Raw genomic sequence first — 15,040 nt, forward strand, 5'->3', positions numbered from 1 at the left:
TCCCAAAAGCATTCCTTTATTCAAATGTATATTTTGAAGTGGTGAAGAAGACATTAAAGAATCAATTAGTCCATTATTTATGTACTTGGTATTCTTTTTTTTTTTAATTCTTTTAGTGTTTTTATTTTTGAGAGAGAGAGAGGGAGGGAGAGAGAGAGCTAAAGCAGGGAAGGTGCAGAGAGAGAGGGAGACATAGAAACCAAAGCAAGCTCCAGACTCTGAGCTGTCAGCACAGAGCCCAATGCAGGGCTTAAACCCACAAGCTATGAGATCATGACCTGAGCTGAAGTCAGACGCTTAACCAACTGAGCCACCCAGATGCTCCATATGTACTTACAATTTTGATAAATAGTATGAAAAAAAAATTATAGAGAGTAATCAGAAAACCAAATAGGAGGAAACATACATATGCTTGGGGATATCTTAAAAAAGTCATTTTTAAGCCGAAATTGAAGATGGAAAGATGAAGGACAAGAAAAAATGCCAGGCAGAGGAAACCATACATGGAAAGGACTGAAGGGAAGAAGCTGGCACATGCATAGAGAAAAGAACCATCCAAGGTTGGAGTTCATAGAGTGTGGTGAATTCATTATATATATATTTTCACAATTATTCATTCCCTATCTGCCCTTGGATACCTTCCTTTCCTATTGACTTTCAAACTTGACCATATGACAGTTTCTGGATAATGGGATATGAGTGGACACAACATTTTTCATGTATGAACTAAAACTTTAAATGCAATAGTATGGTGTAAGTGGGCCGTCTTTTTCTTTCTGTCTGCCTCAACAGCACAGCATGCGCTGTGGATATAGGCTGATCCTTTGGGCTTTCATCCCCAAATGTGAAACAGGGTTGTGAATCACGTTTTCCTTATAGCCTAAGTGAGAGTCACAGAGATTTAACTGGCTGACAAATAAATGGCCCTGTGGAGTGATAAGCCACTGAGATTTTGTGCATTTGCTTGTTGGACTAATTCAATATAATTCACTAATTCAACATAAGCTAAATTACATTGAGGGAAAAAAGCCAGAGAGATACAGAAAGGCCAGACCACGCAGGGAATTGTAAGTGATATTAATGACTTTGGTTAATCACAATGAAAGAGGACTTTGGCTGCCTCCTTTTAGACCTCAAACTTTCTGGTTGGTTCTTTCTTCTTTCCAGCTGGTCTCTTGGCTTAGGCGGAATCCTAAAGGCAAAGCATCCTTTGATAGGAACCAAAACTATCCCCTCAAGCAATAAGGACCACCCTGAACCAGCAAGATCCCACCAGTGTTTGACTCCAAAACAAAGACCAGTTTGACCTTCACTGCCTGCCTGCACATACCCATCCACCTTTGCCCTGCATTTTCTTTATATAAACCTGGGAGTATTTTCAGCATTTTGGAGACAGACTTTGAGACACTAGCCAGCTGTCTTCCTGGTGTTAGCCTCACTAAAATCAATTCCTTTCTTATTTCACCACCTCTCATTTCTCTGCCTTTGGATTTTGTCAGCAGAAAGCGGCCAAACTTGGTCTATGTGGGACATCCAGGGCTAGGTCCTTTTGCACGCCTGATCCCCAGCTACAACAAAAATCGTGGGAAGTCTTTGAAGTAAGATGTTGGCATAGTCAAAATATTTTTATAAGAGAAAAGAAAAAAAATTGTTCTGGCTATACCAACAACAACGACAAGAATGCAAGTAACCATTGAGGTCATTGCAGTAAGGGAGATGATCTAAAATTCATTAAGTACTTAAAATTATCATGCTTTCTTTTAAGCACTTTACCTGTGATAGCTAATGAAATCCTCACAATGAAGTAGGCTATTTTTCTCCTGTTTTAAAGATGAAGAAACTGAGGCACAAGGAAGATAAGCAATTTTCCCGAGGTTCCAGATGTATTAAATGGCAGAGCCAGGAATCACTTTCAACAGTCTGTCTTCACTGACTGAGTTCGCAGCCAGAGGGGTCTAGGGGAGAGATCAACTACTGTTGAGGGAAGAGACCTGGATAGACAAAAGGAGTTGAGAGATATTCACAAAGTAGAAACAGCAGGATGTGGTTATTGACTGGCTATGGGAGATGAGGGAGGAGGAGATGTTAATGATGACTTCCGGATTTGTGAAATGGGTAATCCGCAGAGAGAGGGGATACCAGAGAGCATGAGTTGGGAGGTGAGTCTTAATTCTGCCTGTGAACTGCTTGAGGTCAGAACTGTGTTATCAAGCTTTTGCTTTATGTATTGCAAAGACTCAGTGATGGTTTATAAAACAAACAAATCATATATTTACAAAAATATATATTAAAATATTATGGGACTTTGATATAACATTTTTTGTGTGTGTGCATCAAGATGAGTTTTTCTTAAAGGTTTCTGTTGATAGAGCTCAGATTTGAATGAGAGAAAACACTCATTTTTTGTCATGCATATTTCCTCCATACAAATAAGGTCAGTGCTTTCACTATAATTTTGTACTTCATCACTACCTCTTTTTATTAGTGGGGAACGCTAATTCCTGAGATGAAACCACATGCTATTTGGCAATTTTATTATCCATATTAGAGCAAATTTAATGTGATTCATGGTTTAAACATAAAACAGTGTTTATCCTGTGAATTTAGAGTGAAGGAACAAGCATTTACCCAGGGACAGCTTTGTGCCAACTCTATATTAACAGGTTATAACAAGGTTGTTTCATTTAGTCCTCACAACACAAATTTCAAGTGCTTTTGCCTTGGCTGCAGATTCTTCCAATTGCATTACATTTCTGGATTACAACAGTTTTTAGATCATCCTATTCTTTTCTGAGAAATTTATAGTGTTTTGTAGTATTTATTACTAAGCATGAATAATACATGTAAACTTCCTTTAAATCACAGAAATTCAAACAAATTATGCTGATATATACATGTGTGTGTATATATATATGTGTATATATATATATATATGTATACGTGTATGTATATATGTGTATATATATATACATACACATATATACATACACATATATACATATATATATATATGTAGGCATCACGCCCAGGTCAGAGCCCAACACAGGACTTGAACTTACTACCCTGAGATCAAGACCTGAGCTGAGATCAAGAGTCAGACACTTTGCCAGTTGAGCCACCAGGGGATCCTATGTTGATATCTTAAGGAGCTTGGCATCTTTTAGAATCAATGCTGCCAGATTACTCTGTACTGCTGTAAAGACCAAGAAAGATACTTGCTGTTTTTTTGTTTTAATGACACATACTGTCTCTTTATCTTTCCCCCCTTCTTGGCGGGGGTTATGGTTACCTAACTGCCTTCTGCTGAGACACTTATGCACCATCTTGAAGTGCAGAGAGCCATGGGACTGTCAGGCCAAAAGGAAACAGAGAACGGAGTAAGATTGATGTAAGGATGTCAAGAGAGAGAGAAACATTTGTGTATCATCTGTGTGTCTGGGTTGAATATGTGTGGCCAAGGTGACATACAAAATATCCAACAACCAGTGTGACAGAGCCACCCACAATCAGAGCAGCTGCATCAACAATTAACACGTAAATCCCAACCACAAGTCAGTGTTAGGGCCTTCTAGCTGAATATCGGGCTTGCAAGTAATTGGTTATGTGTGTTATTTGTGAATTTTAAGAAGGCTTGGGATGCCTATGCTATACAACAGTATGAAGTTATTTATCTCTATAATGGGAAATACTTGATTTTAGAAGGTTAAAATGGCATGTTTTAGCAGTCAAGTAGTTCACCCTTAAAAAGGTATTTGTTAACAAAAATTAGTAATTGTATTACTTCAAGGCCTTGTGTATATGTCTTTAGTACTCTATAATTTATTCAATGTCTGCAGTCTCATCTAATCTTTACAAAAATCCGGAGAGGTGGATACAATGAGAGGTTAAGTAATTTTCCCAAGGCCACATGAATAATAGGCAGAATAGCCATGATGAGACAAAGGTCCTTTTAAAAAGAAGTGAAATTGTAAAAATGAACTATTGGATTTTTTTTTTTTAATATAAAAAATTGAATGGCTTGGGGCACCTGGGTGGCTCAGTCAGCTAAATGTCCAACTCTTAGTTTTGGCTCAGGTCATGATCTCACCGTTGGTGAGTTTGAGCCCTGCATCAGGCTCTGTGCCATTAGTGTGGAGCTTGCTTGGGATTCTCTCTCTCCTTCTCTCTCTGCCCCTCCCTTGCTCATGCTCTCTCTCTCTCTTTTGAAATAAATAAATAAACTTTAGAAATTAAAAAAAAAATTGAATGGCTTGTGAACAACATGGGGAGGTTCAAAATTATACTGAAAGTAAATAATAACTTTTTTTCCCCCTTGGGAAATAATGGTGAAATAAGGTAAGTGTTGTCATTGTTGAATTGTGCTTATGAAAATAAATAGGACAGGACATATTTGTTAGCAAATTTGTGAAAAATGTATTTTTATTCATTGTCTGGCTGCTGATTCCTGAATACTCTTCTCCAATAAAATGAGCCATAGCCCTTGGAGAAAGAGCTGATTCTAGAGCTGGGACATGAAAAATACAAGCTGGACCATTTTATGGTATTAGAAAGTAAACAAGTGTGAGGGAAAAAAAACCAAAACCAAAACCAAATTAACTCCAAAAAACAAAACAAAAGCACAGGGGAATGTTCAAAGGACACCAGCAGCCAATCTGAAAGAGCTCCCAATGGCCAAACCGGGAACAATTAGAGCAACAATTATAGTATTTACCAATATTAAACTAGTATTAGATTATAATCTAAAATATAAAATAAATGTCCGTGAATTCATATTAAATAACCCATTGTTGAATAAATAAATTGAGTCACAGAGACAAATCTTTCCTATAAATAAATTCCAAATAATATATGTATATAATCCTCTCACTAGGAAGTGGAATTTACCACACCCCTCCACCTGCCCCCCTAGCCACCAATTTGAGTATGGGCTAGAATCAGTGACTTGCTTCCAAAGAATAATGTATAAAAAGGGAAAAATAGTAACTTAACAGTGAAGAAACCTGGCAAACACCGTCTTAACCAAGCGGTCAAGGTTAGCCTCACTGGTGTTAAGTCATGTTCATAGCATGTACCCCTCCCTGCCCATATGGTTTGAGGAAAGGGACTCATACTTTTTTTTGATATAATCTTACCCAAACTCCTAACCTCAGCCTCATTATGAGAAAAATGTTACAAAGACTCAAATTGAATGACGTTCTATAAAATATCTGACAGAACTCTTCAAAACTGTCAAGGGGATGAAAAACAAAGAAAGACGGAAAAACTGTCACAGACCAGAGAAGCCTAATTAGAGATAGGGCAAAAGAATGTATTATGGAATCCTGGGTTGGATACTGGAATATAGATTGAACATTAATGGAAAAAAATGGCAAAATCTGCAATTTAGTTAATAATGTAGCAATGGTGGTTTCTTAGTTTTGACAAATGTAACATAGTTAAGAAAGATGATAGAGTAGGGGAAACTGAGGCAGGGTATATGGGAACTCTGTGCTATCTTTGCAACTCTTCTGTAGCTCTAGAATATTGCAAAATTTAAAAAGTTTAATAAATGCAAACTATTCATTTTAAAGAAAGCTCTTTACATGTTGCTTTATGTATGTGTCTGTACATACATACATTTATGTACATGAGTATGCATGAATATCCATCATTAGTTCAGCATATTATTGATAATTCCATAATGTTGAGTCTTAGTGACCACTTTTCAGTTTAATGTTTGTTATAATTTGGTCACTTTTATGTGTTCAGAAACCCACATGGCTTGTATGTGCATGTTGTCAGACTCACATATATTTTCACATATGTTTATTTTCTTTTTTAAAAATATTTATTTATTTATTTTTGAGAGAGAGCATGTGCACATGAGCTGGGGAGGGGCAGAGAGAGAGGGAGAGATCAAGTGGGGCTTGATCACATGAACAGTGAGATCATGGCCTGAGCCTAAATCAAGAGTCGGTCACTTAACCGACTGAGCTACCCAGGTGCCCCCACATATGTTTATTTTCATTCGGCTGTGAAAGTGTTTTAAATGACAGCTTTTTTGAGCATTCAAAACCCTCCTTTTTAGGGACAAAAGCCAATGGTCAGCACGAACATATATCTGCGTTTATTTCCTGTGATGATTAACAGGGAATCACTGTTTCAAAAGCTCAATACCAGAGGCTCTGTAGCTAGTGCTGATTCTGGTGGGAGTAAAGAGCCTTCTGGGAGTTATAATGGGTAGGACAGGATTTTTGTCTTTCAGCAGCAGTGAAGCAGCATCAGATCAAAGATTTTATACTCCTCTAGAGCCCTCAGACCTCATCCAGATCTGTTGATGATCAAATCATGAAGTCATCATAATGGCAAATAGTATCTGTTGCTCAATGAAAAATAACTTGGCAAGTATCTATAGTGATATGAATAACATGAATAAAAAAGTTTTAAAAGTAAAACTGGCTATTTAGTGAAATGTGAAGAGAAATGTGGAAGGCCAATATTTTCTGCAAAACTTTGTGGTTCATCAAGTTCAATTTGGCATTTGTTGGAGGGGAAAACAAGAAAGATGTGTTGAGTTCCCTACTATTGAACTAAGTCTATCAATAACATGGTTGTTGCATAGCTTTGATATCTTTAGCTAACCTGGCCTGATATGAAGAAGCTACTAATCCATTTTTCATGTCTATATAATTTCAAAAATGACTTAATATTTTATTTATATTCCAAGGTTTTTGCAGTCAATTCCCCTGTCTTTCAGACTGTGTGTTTGTAAGATGCCAAATCAAATAGTAAATTTGGTGAAAAAAAACCCAAACCCAACACATTTGTCCTGTTGTTGGGTGTTGTGTTGACAAAATTATGTGTTGATTGATGATAATTCTTTGTTCCAGTCTATTGAGTAGTTATGTAGACACAGCCCCTTATCTTGCCAAATGATGGTTTGGGGAATTTTTTCTTAACTTGAATTGTTAATGTCTATAATGTAGATATAGAAAATTTTGTCATAATGCAGGTTTCTTGATAATTATGGACAAATTCACTCTAATCATCCTAATATGTGGAAATATCCTAATAATTTGTTAACTTTTTCACTTTATATTCAACACTTTTATATTGATTAGATATTCACACATTCTTATATAAAGCACTAAGTAAAATAAAGCTGTGAAATGAACTAGTTTTCTTAAAATGGAATAACCAAAATTTTTAAATATACAGAAATTAAAGCATTAAAATCCATCATTACAACAAAAATGCTTCTCCACTGGGAAAATTGTCACTAAACTGAAAAGATGCATTCCTAATTGTTAATTATCAGACCTAAATGAGCTGCTAACAAAAATGTTAAGATTAGCTGCTTTTGGTTTCTGATTTTACCTATAATAAGATTTCTCTTTTTTTTCCTCATTTTTTTTAAAGAAAACTAATTCTTTGGTGAGAAATGTCTTCTCTGAAGAATATTAACTTCTTTCCTGAAGATGTATGGGCTCTTAGATCTTATCCTTAACATTCCTACTCTTGAAATTTAAGGCTGATGAGATACAATTATTTCTGATCCAAACTCTCTGTACTATTGAGCTGTGTGGGACAACGTTTTTGTGAGGCAACTATGCACAGTATGGGGTCTTGCACATTTAACTCTGGAGAAGGTGTCCACACACTCTCCCAAGTTTAGTAGAACCACTGGAATAAACATTTGCGGGTAAGAATAAGGAGAAGGGATAGAATGGAAATTTCCAAGACTTTGCTAGCAATAAAATCTTTTATTTAACAAGGACGTTTTCCAGAGTTATCTGATTCTTGGATGTAATAAATTCTCTGGTAGGATTCTGTGGAAAATGGTTTACAGTAGTAAGGGATTGCGTTAATGGGCTTTGGAACAATGGCAATAAAATGTTCTCTCTTCTCTCTGTCTCTGTTTCTCTGTCTCAATCTCTTTTGTTTGTCCCAAGTATAATCTTTGGTCAGAATTCTTGGTCCCAAATTTCACCCCTGAGTCTGTTTTGAGAGTGGGATTAGTAGAAGCTTATTTTATTTATTTTTTTGCTTGCCTTTTTGACTGTATGTGAATAATTCTTGAGGCAGTATACTTTAAAATAGAAGATCTTGGTTCTATGTGAGCAAGGTAGCTTTTTCTTTACTTTTTCAGATATTGTTTTTTTAACACCTTGAAATCTATTGCAGTTTTTCCCCCAGAAATATCTTTTTTAAAATAAAAATAGATCACGCCAAGGATCTTGTAAAGTCATGTCTGAGGAACTCAAATGGAAGTGTCTTGATTCCTGCTCCTCGGGAATATGAGTAAGAGAAGGAACAAAGGATGAGTCACTTCTGTCATCCAAAAAATTGAAAACATACTGAATATTTGCAGAACAGCAAATGTCATTAAAATTTCCGAGTATATGTAATGGAATGTATCTGCTCTCATTTTCAAAATAATATACATTCATTACATATGCTTAGAAAAAACAGGAGAGGAGAAAGAAACTATTCAGTTAAAATCTCACAGAGATAAATGTTAACATTTTGGACTTCTACCTAAAATTTTTTTTCCACAAAATTCTTTAATAGTTTCAACACGTATACCTCTAAAATCCTAGAAGAAAAATAATATTAGGATAATTTGTTTTGTTTTCAAAAGTAAAACACATGCTCTACTTTGTATCTTTATTTTTGGTTTTGTGCTTCTTTGGGAGTTATTTTTCTTTAAAGGTGGACTTTTACAGAAGAATCATACTTAGAGTTTTCTAAAGCATACTATTTCTTTAAATACAGGATTTTGAATATCAATTCAATATTTGTAATAAACTTGGAGCTAAGAAGAAAGGATTCTCTGATATTTGTCTTTTTAAGAGGAAGGCAATGATGAAGCAAATTAACATTGAGAATGAAATAGGCCCGAATTCTGCATCAACATTCATTATTCAAGATTATTCCATGGGCTTCAATATTTTGTTTAACCTTAGACTTATGTGCATTATCTAAGAGTTCAGCTTTTTATGTTTTAATTTTTTTTAATCATCAGTGTGAATAATCATTGACCCAAGACATCTATTACTGTTCTTTTGGGGAAGGTAGAGGAGGAGGTTAGAGGAGCAGTAACATGCTGTGGAGTCCAGCCCTTTGGTCCGGTTACCATCATTTTTTTCAGTGACCACAAATTGAACTTCTAATTGCAGCCAGCTCTCTCACAGTACTTGTTTTTGGTCACACAGGGAAATAAAATGAGGGTGCATGAGTCACTGTACGTTCTTGAAAGTTACTAGCAAAACAGTCTTCCTAAAGAGGGGCAGTGGTGTCATCTTTATCTTGAAAGAACGCACCTCAAATTATTGAGTAATGTAGCGAAACTACAATAAGACTGCAATAATATGGTAAAACTACATTTCAGTTTAATCCAGGGTTTAGCTGTATCTTTTCTTATAGCTAGGATCTACCACAGCAAAGTAATAGACATCCTGGAGTTTACTGGACACCCCTGAGAATTCCAGCTGTCAGCAGCAGCTTGAGGCTCCGGTACCCAAAGCCCAGCTGCTAGCTGTCACTTTGAAGCACTAGTTTCGAGGTGGAATTAGTTGAAAGAAGAGAATGCTTTTGACTAAGGCCAGAAACTTTCCCCTCAAAAAGATGTGCAGAAGTTGGTCTATAGAGTAATAGAATTTATTGCAAAATGCTTCATGGAGGAGCCTGGCAAACCATGCCAGAGCCTTCCCCCCTTCATGTCTCTGAAGACATAGCCTTCAAAGGAGAGGCAATCTTGAATTTAAGAAGGTCTGTTTCTACACAGGCTCAGAATGTGCTGTGCAGGACAGCCAGTGGGTAGCCTCCTACTAATGAATTAATTATTAGCCTCAGGTGATATATCAGGTGATATAATTATTTATAATTGGATAAAACAGCTACCAAAGAGAGTAATGGAATTGTCAGAGTGTCACGAATTAATTAGAAAGAAGAGGCTTAGAAAAACTAAATAATGATACCCATTTGGATAGTGTCTGTTCAAAATAAAGAAATGCAATCAAAAGAAAGTGGCTGAAAAGTTCTTTGTTCAAGTATATGTAGAATAGATATTTCCTAAATTAGATGAAAATATATGTATCAGTTTCCATTGTCTATTAGCCTAGAAAAATCAGACATATCACAAGAAAGGAAATGTCAGACCTTTGAATAGGCTAAAACCCCTTGTATTACAAATTGGGTTTTTATTTTAAATCAATAGATTTTTTATTTTTTTAGTATTTTTTAATATGAAATCTATTGTCATATTGGTTTCCATGCAACACCCAGTGCTCATCCCAACAGGTGCCCTCCTCAATGCCCATCACCCAGTTTTCCCTCCCTGCCACCCCCATCAACCCTCAGTTTATTCTCAGTTTTTAAGAGTGTCTTATGTAGATTTTTTTAAAGAAAAAAGGAGAGCAATAAAGTTGGTCTTTTCTGCTATGAAATATGTCTTCCCATACTGTTGTTTTGAAAAACTGAAAATTGTTTTCCTAATATACTTAGTAAATTTTTGTTCAAATTTAATAATGAGAAGGCATCTTTTTTCCCACCACACAGCTGTTAGCCATTAAAGGAATGAACTTTGAACTTCAATCTCTAAAACATGTGCAAATATTTATATATCTGCAACTTAGGAAAAATGTTTTCCCAACACTGTTTAACAACAACTTTTAATCTCTGCTTTATTTTTATATTATTGTAACATTTCAGGTGTCTCTTAAGACACAATTTAAGCTTCCAGTTTATCATAATATTGTGTCCAGTCCAAATCTGAAGTAGCTTAATGGTTACAGATCATTTAGTCAAAGCTGCTACTAGGTATTTGATTGTTTATCTTTTTGGGAATTTTCTTGTTATAGCTTTACTCTCAAATAATTATGAAGTATTATATCATCAACTGAAAATTTGGCATTTTTATTTGAAATAGAAAATTTTGAATCAGATAATAATCTTCATGTGACTAAAGAAGCAGCAGAGATGATCCATTAGGATCACGTTTTGTATCATTCCTTGCTTAAGGTCCTATCACTTTACTCATTTATTGAACATTTTAGGATGTCCATGAGTGGTGAAATACTATGTTAGGAGGTAGGCTTACAGAGATAGTCCTTGTCCATAAGCAGTTGAGAATAGGTTATAATAATAATTCTATATTATAAATGTGATAATAAGTATGTATAGAGGATGCCATTGGAGTAGAGGGAAGACAGAACAAGAGTATTTAGTATAGTGTAGTCTGGGTATAGAGGTAGGGACACATGTCTAAGAAAAGGTAACATGATCTGATATTTGGAGGCTGAATATAGCAATTTCTATGTGGCTAAAGGCCAAACTCACATTTTCCATGGTAAAAGAGTCATTTACACATTTAAACACATGTTTTGTTTAGATCTGGGTAGCCTTTCTCTAGACTATTCCCTTAGTTAGTCTTCCTGTTTACCTTTGATCATATGATTACCTAATTTCACAATTGACAGGTATTTTAGTCTTCATTTATCTTAATGGTTCTCCAATTTTGTTGTGTACCACAATTACTTGGACAGATTATTAAAACATAGATTTCTGGGCCCCACAGCAGAGTATCTAATTCTGGGGTAGAGATTGAGAATTCACATTTTAAAAAAAAAGCTCACTTATTTATTTGGGAGGGAGGGAGAGAGAGTGCAAGTGGTGGAGGGACAGAGAGAATCCCAAGCAAGTTCCATGCTGTTAATGATGAGCCTGACACAGGGCTCCATCCCACAAACGGTGAGATCATAACCTGAGCCAAAATCAAGAGTCCGATGCTCAACCGACTGAGCCACCCAGGCACCCCGAGAATTTGCACTTTTAAGTTCCCAGGTGATGCTGCTGCTACTGCTTCATGAACCATACATATTTGGCAGATTATCAGAATCAGCTGGGAATGTTTTAAAACTATGGACTCTCGGGGTCCACTCCTAGAGACTCAAATTTAGTTGAATTTGGGTAGGAACAAGGAACCTGCATTTTAAATATATCTCTCTAGTTGATTCTTATTATCAGTGGAGTTTGGGATCCACTGACATGGTCTAGGTCCCTCATTTCACAAATGATAAAATTGAGATGTAAAAAGGTTATGAGAACTTATAAAAATTTCACATCTAACAAGAAGCAGAGCCAAGCTCTCTTTCCTTCTATACCTCAAATTTTTTTCCCTTAAAAAACCATAATGAGAATTAATTCTCTTCAGAATCAACTGAATACTTTTATCATAAAATCCAGTGTTGTCCAAAATCTCTTCCTTGTAACCTACTGTCCCAATAGTCTTGGATACAATTAGGCCAGTCTCAAATCAATGAACAGGAAAAAGTATCTACTATATTCTATGGAAGGGGCAGATGGATTCAGATTAGGATAATACTCAGTCCCCTCTTTCAAGGAACTTTCAGACAAATAGCAGACATTACATTCCCAAACATGCACAGATATACACTCTCACACATTGGTAATAAAAGACAGACTTCTAGTAAGTCCTACTAAGAAGTACAGAATACCGGATGAGCTTCAGTACAAGATAACAGCTATTTATATAGATCTATTTGCCAGGTACTGTGCTAGCTTTTTAGGGATACAAAAGTATTCAATTTGGTTTTCTCTCTAAAAAAATTATAATACAACTGTGCAAAACACAACTGACTCTACCCTGTATCATAAATTTAATCTGTAAAAATGGCATGGATAAAATGCTATAAGAAGACAGAGTGGAGACATTGATTCAGCTGGAATATTTGGAAACATTCACAGAAAGGATGATATAAAAGGCATTTTCACATTTATATATGGGTTTTGTTTAGATTTGGGTGCTCTTCCTTTGGTCTTTCCTCTTGATTAGTCTTTGCCAGGTGAAGGAGGGGGCAGAGCAAAAGCGCAAGGTGAACCTGTGACATGGGCTTTTTCAGAATACATAATAGGCCAATAGTGCTACAACACAAAGCATGTGGAATCAGAATGGTATTCATGAAAGTGAATTTGAGCTGGGCTTTGAAGGATGCATACAATTTGGCAAATAATACTAACTTAAAAAATACTAACTTTGCATACATCATTAATTATACTAATTAATTTTAGAATTCTTCCTTTATTTCCAAACTACAGAAAAATTTACCCAGGGTCAAATCAACGTCCTTAAAATTTCCCACACTGGTGTTTATCAACCTTATCCAAGCATTACATTTACCTCTGGTACTTAAAAACAAAACAAAACAAACACAAAACAGAAGCCCTGGCTCCACTTGAGAGGTTTTGATTCCGAAGATTTCTATTTGAGATGACTGACGGTGGCTCCTTAGGATTTCTAATTGGTAGTTTTTCGTAGTTCATTCTGATCTGAACCAATGGCCTACCAAATGCCAAAACCTAGAATGAGTTAAAGATGTAATGGCCAAATTGAAGGCTTCTCTGCAACCTTTGTACCATTTTATTTTCTTTATACTAGGAAGATAATTTTTAAAGTGTTTTTTTAATGTTTATTTTTTAGAGAGAGAGAGAGAGTCAGAACATAAGCCAGGGAGGGGCAGAAAGAGGGAGACATAGAATCTGAAGCAGGCTTCAGGCTCTGAGCTGTCAGCACAGAGCCTGATGCCGGGCTCAAACTCATGGGGCTTGAACCCATGAGCTGGGAGATCATGACCTGAACTGAACTCAGATGCTTAGCTGACTGAGCCACCCAGGTGCTCCTCAGGAAGACAGTTTTAATGTGCATAGTTACTCTGACATCATAATAGGTCAAATCAGGGAAGAATTTCCTACATAAACATCTTGAGGATAAGGAAACTCATCTATTTGTCCTCTCATGTCCTCATACATGCTTCCGTCAAGAAGTGCCATCCCACTGTACTCATTCGGATTAAAACAAAGCAAGGATTTTAAATATACATGATTTTAAAATAAATATTATCTGTATGTAATGCCAAGATGGACTTTAATTCACAATCAAATTGAACCAAATTTCTCAGCTTGCATAAATGTTATAGAAAACCTCAGGAAATAAAAATGTCTCCTCGATCCGTATAGGATATTAAAGAGTTAGTCATTATTGAGTACTGCTGTTTTTCTAAATTCTGCATTTTTGATGCTCACTCACATTAGTCATAGGGCTTTGTGTGGGTGAAGAATGTGGTTAGAGTAGTTGTTGATGACTTGTTTTTCTTTGACAATTTAGTAAGCATTTTTAATGAATAAGGTTTCAATTATTTGCCTTCTCAGGCTATGGTACATGCATCATTTCAAAGTATAAATAAAGAATAAAGTATTTTTATTTTTGAGACATGATGTTCTGAAGAGTCAAATCCCATAGCTTTCTATTTAATTAGATCTTGCCGGATTGGGATTTTATTATTAGGCATTCCATTAGCTCACTACTCAAGGTCAATGTAGATATGACTAAGAAAATTATGGTTTCTCATGAACAAAAGATGTGACCTTGGAGAGCAAAGCTAAAGATAATCACAATATGATGACATTTTAAAATCTTTAATAATTACTTTTTTTTCTGAGTACTATCGATACTATACTACGCATCCCTCTGGTCCTTCAGTGAGAACAAATTTAAGCATACATGATACACAAGAACTAATATTTTCAGATTCATGTAAATGTAACAGAGCATAAACTGCTATTCCAAAGTATAGTGTTTACAAGCTCTGTCATGTGTAAATTATGTCCCCTCTGTTCTTGGTATGTACCTTTTCATCTTATTATGTGAAAACTTATATAACATGTATATCAGGTCTCATATTTCAATGTCATGTTTCTTAAAATGAGATTTAATATGCCATTTACATTTAAAAATAAAGGTAGGTAGAAACTAATAGAGCCTAAGGTGTTTTATAAAGTGACAATAATAGGCAATATTACTTTATGTGAATTTGAAATATACCTGACGTGTGTGATGATGAAGACTGAAAAATAATGGAAGAATTCAATTCTGATCCAACTCAGATAATTTATTAAGAGCTGCTAATTTGATATTCACCCCTACTCTAAAGTAGATACTATTTTCTCTATTACAAATGAAGAACTTGAAGTAAAGAGTTTA

Source organism: Panthera tigris, chromosome B2, assembly GCF_018350195.1.
Source record: "Panthera tigris isolate Pti1 chromosome B2, P.tigris_Pti1_mat1.1, whole genome shotgun sequence".
In the NCBI taxonomy this organism is placed as follows: Eukaryota; Metazoa; Chordata; class Mammalia; order Carnivora; family Felidae; genus Panthera; species Panthera tigris.